Source organism: Phodopus roborovskii, unplaced genomic scaffold (genome assembly GCF_943737965.1).
Source record: "Phodopus roborovskii unplaced genomic scaffold, PHOROB, whole genome shotgun sequence".
NCBI lineage: Eukaryota > Metazoa > Chordata > Mammalia > Rodentia > Cricetidae > Phodopus > Phodopus roborovskii.
The window spans coordinates 4,034,329-4,040,818 of NW_026126547.1; positions in this window are offsets into that span (position 1 = coordinate 4,034,329).

Sequence of the window (6,490 nt, forward strand, 5' to 3'; positions counted from 1 at the left end):
TCAAAAGCATTTGGATCCTAGAGGAAGAATGTCTTATCTATGGGTTGTCTGCATAAATAAACTAGGGATTAAAAAAACAAAAACAAAAAAGGAACTACTATGTTTAAGGACTTAAAAGCTCTCAAGTGAGCCAGGCATGGTGGTACATGCCTTTAATCCCAGCACTTGGAAGGCAGAGACAGATGAATCTCTGTGAGTTTGAGGCCAGCTTGGTTTACAGAGTGAGTTCTAGAACAACCAAAGATACACAGAGAAACCCTGTCTCAAAAAAACAAAACAAACAAACAAACAAAACAAAAACAAAAATCAAACTGAAAAAGTTTGCTTGTGAGTGTGTGTGTTATATTGATCTTCATTCTCAGATTATTTAGCTAAAAATGTTTGGACAAAGATGCCATCATTTAATGCTCAATATCAATATTAAATATCCCTAGTGAGTTGTGTGGATGAAATCTCTTGTTAATAATCCATGAACTACTCTAGGTCTATCTATAAACAATGTGAGGAAAAATAGCTTTGTGATAACTGCATTGGACAGCCATTCATTTTACAGCTAGGTAGATTGATGCATAAACTTAACCACAGCACAGTGAAGTAGATGTTAAGAAGACAGAAGGCAAATGTTTGTCATTCTTTTGTGTGCTTGTGCCATATCCTCTTTATTGTGCAGGGACGTCTTTCCTACACTCCAGCAGGAAGCCCCATCGACTACTTACTGACTTGAGCTGTAGATTCAGTCCTTGCTATGTTCATCATTCAGATACATAGAACAGAATGATGTCCTTGAGATTATGCAATTTGTTGACAATGAACTAGCATTGTCTGGGGTGCATATACAATTGTTCAAAATCTTATTGTATTGGCTGAATACTGGGACTGAATTTCCCAATATATTGCATTGTGGAAAGATGCCATTTTTTTTTCATTTTAAGTGCTTTATTTCTTTTAAATACATCACTGTGAATATATGACTATATGACTCATTAAACATTACACATAATTCACTTTTTAGAAATTAATAAATACTCTATTGTCAGGAAAAGCAAAGTCTGATTATTATGAAGTTATAGATGTTGATCAAGACAGAATATACTCTTATATCTTATTTATTTGATCCCTCATGCAAGCAAATTGCACACACTTTCATGGACACTTTACACAAGAATATCAGATAACTATTGCTTATACCACTAAGACAAATTTAGCTCACAGATGAAACAGTCCAACAAGAACTTTGAAAATGGGTTCTGGAGGGCTGGAGAGATGGCTCAGCAGTTAAGAGTGCTGGTTGCTCTTCCAGAGGCCCTGCGTTCAATTCCCAGCAATCACATGAAAGCTCAAACTGTCTGTAACTTAGTTCCAGGGGATCCAATACCTTCTTCTGGCCTCTGCAGGTACCAGGTACATATGCCGCTGTACATAGACATACACACATCATACACACACACACATACACACACACAAATAAATAAATAAATTTTTTTAAAAAAGAAAATGTGTTCTGGAAAGTTTTATGAGCACTTTTCCACCAGCCTGTTCCCACAGCCGCCATCAGCCCCAAAGAGCACACAGAGATGCTATATAAATTATGAAACTATTGCCCATTGGCAATGGTTTCTTATTGGCTCTAACTATATATATATATATATATATATATATATATATATACTATAACTATAACTATATATATATAAAACTATATATATATGTATATATATAAGTTAACTATTAACATATTCTTTCTATTAATCTAAGTATTTCCAGGTGGTCTTGGCTTACCAGGAATGCCGGACCTGAATCTCCTTTACCTGCTACATTTCTGAAGAAAAGAAAGCTATTTCTGCCCAGCCATGTCATTCCCTGCCTGTCTGTACAGACCTCCAGACCTCTATGGTTAGCTAGTGGCAGTATCTGACATGCTATCTCACTTCCTGCCTGGCCAATCAGTGTTTTATTCATTAGCCAATAAGACAAACACATATACAGAAGAACATTCCCCCATCTGGAAAGCTTTATTCTGTGCATTATTTCCCTAAGAAATCTGAAAGATAAACATACAAAAACAGCCATTTAACATAGCATATCTCCATGTTATATGATTTCTAAAATATTGTTCCCAGATTCATGGACACATTTGTGTAAAATAGTCAAACATAATTAATATGCATGTTTTAGATGGGGAAAATGCTATTATAGTCCATGGAGTAATTATGCAGTTATTTTGTAAATCATTTAACTGGATGTCAGTTGTTTTTTAACTCTTGATAGAGTGTTTTTTTTTTTTCCAAGAACTCTTTTGTGTAACATTTGGCTAAGTGTTCCTCTGAAGTTATTATATATCCAAGCTGTATTGCTTGACTTTAATAGTAGCTGTTATTTTTAGGAAAATATAATTCCTTAAGTTTTAATAAAGGTGTTTATTTTTTACTTTTGAGATTATAATTACATCATAAAATAGCATTATCCTGGATGGTAACATGAAAAATACTCACTTCCTTATTTTACTATGTTGTTACTTATGTCTAAAAATTATATTTCAAATTCATTCCAAAATCCTCCCACCATTGCCTTGTTTTCCACAGCCCTACACCTTCCTTTTCCTATATTCATACATAAATTTTGATTATTCATAGTTATTGTGTGACTGAAACTTTTATTTTCATTTGGTTATTTGCACTACTAAGAGTATTTTTTGTTACTGCTCTTTAATACCATTCATGGCTACATAATATTTTACTAGATCAATTAAAGGACAATTTACTGCGAATATATATAACACTATCTTATTGTAGAAACTTTTCCTTATTTCCATTATCTGCTAGCATACTGGTATACATAATATAGAATAATCATTCTATTTCTTTTTTTCTCATTTCTATTCTTATCTGCCAGTACTCTAGAGGCAAATTCCCAACAGTCGGAGTACAGCTTTTGTCACTTTTGTAGACCTGGATATTGGTGACACACTGCTTCTCTAAGAGATATGAACCATTTCCTAGCCAGAAGCTATGTCTTAGAATGCATGGTATTGAACTACTATCTATTCTAATCATTACAAATCTGCCTATATACTGTCCAATGTTAATAATTCAGGGTTTTAAAGATGTTTGAGGAGTTGATGGATTCGCTTAATGGGTAAAGATATTTGCCAACAAGCATTAGACCTGAGTTCTATCCTAGGACTCAGATGGTGGAAGGAGAGAATAAGTTACCACAAACTGCCTTCTGACTCCTACACACATCAATGTGCTTTCTATGTAATAAGTTCTTTATTATTGTTGCTAATAGTGACACCAACATTTTGGGTGGTAACATTATATCTCACATGAACTGATGTGCCTATCATTTGGTCTCTGTTAGATCAAGTCTGCTTTGAATTGTGCAGAGCTATTCTTTCTCCTGAAGCTAAGCACACATATTCAGCAAGCAGGTGTGTGGTATAGACTTCTCAGTTCTATGGAAAGGAAGAGTGGCTGAGCCAGGGCTGCAGTTTCAGAGGCCAGAGGAGACAATCTTCTTCTGTGGCCTTTGCAAAATGTGTATGTTCAAGTGACTCCCAAGATTCATCACTTCATTGGTCTATCATCAAGAAGCAAGAAACTCTTGGGAGTCACTTGAACCTGTAGAATTTATTATTGAGACTCATCGGATATTGTGATGATATATTGTTTATGTTTTATTAAAGTCTGCCTAAGGGCACAGAAAGCAAAGCTACCTATAGGGCATAGAGCTAGGCAATATTGATACACACTCTTTTCCCTTTTGTTTTTATTTAGAAACAATCTTATTTTACATATCATTTCCAGTTCCCTCTCCCTCCCATCGTCTCATGACTCCCACTACCCACCGAGGGAGGGTGAGTGCTTCCATGGGTGATCATTGAAGTCTGTCATATCATTTGAGGGAAGGCCCTGTACATCTAGGCTGAGAGAGTAGCCTTCCATGGGGAATGGGCTCCCAAAGTCCATTCATGCACTGGTTCCCCTGCCAGAGGTTCCATAGACTGACCAGGCCGTCTAACTGACACCCACATTCAGAAAGCTTGGATTGGTCAAATGCTGGTTCTCCAGTTTCACAACTGGGTGTGTATGCAATACACAGTTTTAATCCAGGCAGCCATACTAGCTAGCCGTAGAGCCAGGCAGTGGTGGCACACACCTTTAATCTCAGGACACAAGAGAGAAGCAAATGTATCTCTGTTAGTTCAAAGCCACACTGAGCTACACAAAATTGATCCAGTTAAAGAGAAACAGTTCACAAAGAGGTGATCTCAGCGCTTGGGGTCATATGCCTTTAATCCCAGAATTTGAAAGGGATAAAAAGAAGAAATGCCAATCTTAGGAATTAGTCTTTAGCTATGTTGAAGAAAGCATAGCAGTTTGAATAAATTTGAGGAGCAGTGAAGTAGGGAGCAATCTGAGGATCAATCACCCCTTTGGTCTGAGCATAAGTAGAGGTAAGAGCTAGTGGCTGACTGCTTTCCTTATTTGACCATCAGTTTGAACCTCCAATATATTAACTATTAAATGTACAAAAGGTAAACTTGTCATTATTCCCTAGCTTCACAGCATACCAATTATTTGAATATCATGTACATAACATTATATACTATGAATGATTTAGAGATATAATATAGAGGAGAATATGTACAGGGTCTGTACTAATATTGATCTATTGCAGATGAGACTTGAGTATTTGAGGACTTCAGTATCTGAAAGAGCCCTGGAAGGATCTCTCTGGGATACTGAGGATGACTCTACTGGAAGAAGTTAGGGTAATTGTTTAAATTCCATTGAAGAAAAACTATTCTGGCAATTTTAAAGTAGTAGAGAAACTTCATTCATGATTTATAATAAAGAAAAGTGATTATCTCAACTTTCAACAAAGCAAGAAGTGAAGTTGACTTTTTATAACCAACAAATCAAGCAAAGGGGTTGGCAGATGGGAGGTCACTAAGAGAAGGCATCAGAGAGAAGCATTCATGCTGAATCAACTCAACATGATCCTTGCTTAAAGCAGGTCAAAATTTCATACCCTAGAGATGGGAAATGATGAATTTGAAAAGCTGTACTAACCAGGTCAAAGGTAGCCAGGAGCCAAGGGTAACCTGTAGTTGAGTAAAGCAGGTTTAAAGTACCCCAGCAAAGATAAATTGGTTGGGGTGTGGCACAATTGAACATCTGAAATGCTATATGTTTGCTGCTGGTGTCTTCATTCCACAATGAGAGGGAGATCTATGAGGTGAGTGAACTTAAGATTGTATTACTTACCTAATACTTGAAAAAAAATTGATGTTACTTACCAATATTACTGGTAGTTCCTATAGCCATATGTTGGTGTTACTTTTTTTTTTAATTACCAATCTTCCAAATAGAATTTTTTAAACACAGACTGGCAAGATGTCTAATATCATAAGGGCACATCCCACCAATGCTGACAACCTAAGAGAGCACTTCTGCGTAAAGAGTAAATAAACAAGGACAATATCAAAAAACTCACAAGAGATTGACACCCAACAGAGCCTTGGGAACCTCCAGCTTCCACAAACAATTGAGTGCAACTGGTCTTTACCGGTAGATCAGCTGTGAAGTACATACTATGGTTCACCTAGGTGCTGAGAAAAACAAAAACAAAACAAAACAAAACAAAAAAATCAAAAACAAAAAACCTGCAAGCTTGTAAAGAAAGCAGGAAAGATGATGTGAAGATAAAAAGTAATCAACATTAGGTATAAGATGGGATCATTCAAATCAATTAGGCAATTAACAAACAAAGCAAACAAAGATATGGCATGGAAAATGCATGGGTAATGGAAGCTGAGCTGTAGCAGTGCTGAGGAAGCACCGGAAGGAGACACGGGAAAATTACAGGATGCTCATAGAGAAGCAAATCTTTTGATGTGTTCATCAGGGGACTGAAGAGTGGCTTGAAGGTAGGTCAGGTGAAACTTCCCCAAAGGATAGTCAAGAAAATGAATAAATTAAGCAAACCCAACTCAATGTCCAAGTCTGCATGATGGTCTTAAGGGACATAAGGTTGCTACTGGAGTAGCAGAATAAAAAGATAAAAGGGCACAGAAAGTATTTGAATAATGTATTTTTCAAAATTGGTAAATTATAAAAGCATAAAGCCGAGTTGCTGGAAGAATCCTGAGCAGGATGATGCCAGAACATTTAAAGCCAGGCAAGCCTTGTTTGCTTTCTTGCTTCTTCTTTTCAGGCTTATAGTAATAATCAACAAAGAAAGTTTTATGTGTTTGTTGTTTTCTTAGTTTGCATTCTCTTACTGTGATAAAGAATATGACCAAAGGCAATTTGGAGAGGAAAGATTTTATTTGGCTTATGTATATGGATCACTGTTGAATCATGAAGGAAAGTCCAAGCAATAATTCTAGCCATGTCCCTTGAACTGAGGCAGAGACCATGGAGGAACACTGCTTACTGACTTGATCTCTAGGGTTTGCTCACTTGTTTTCTCTCACTACTCAGGG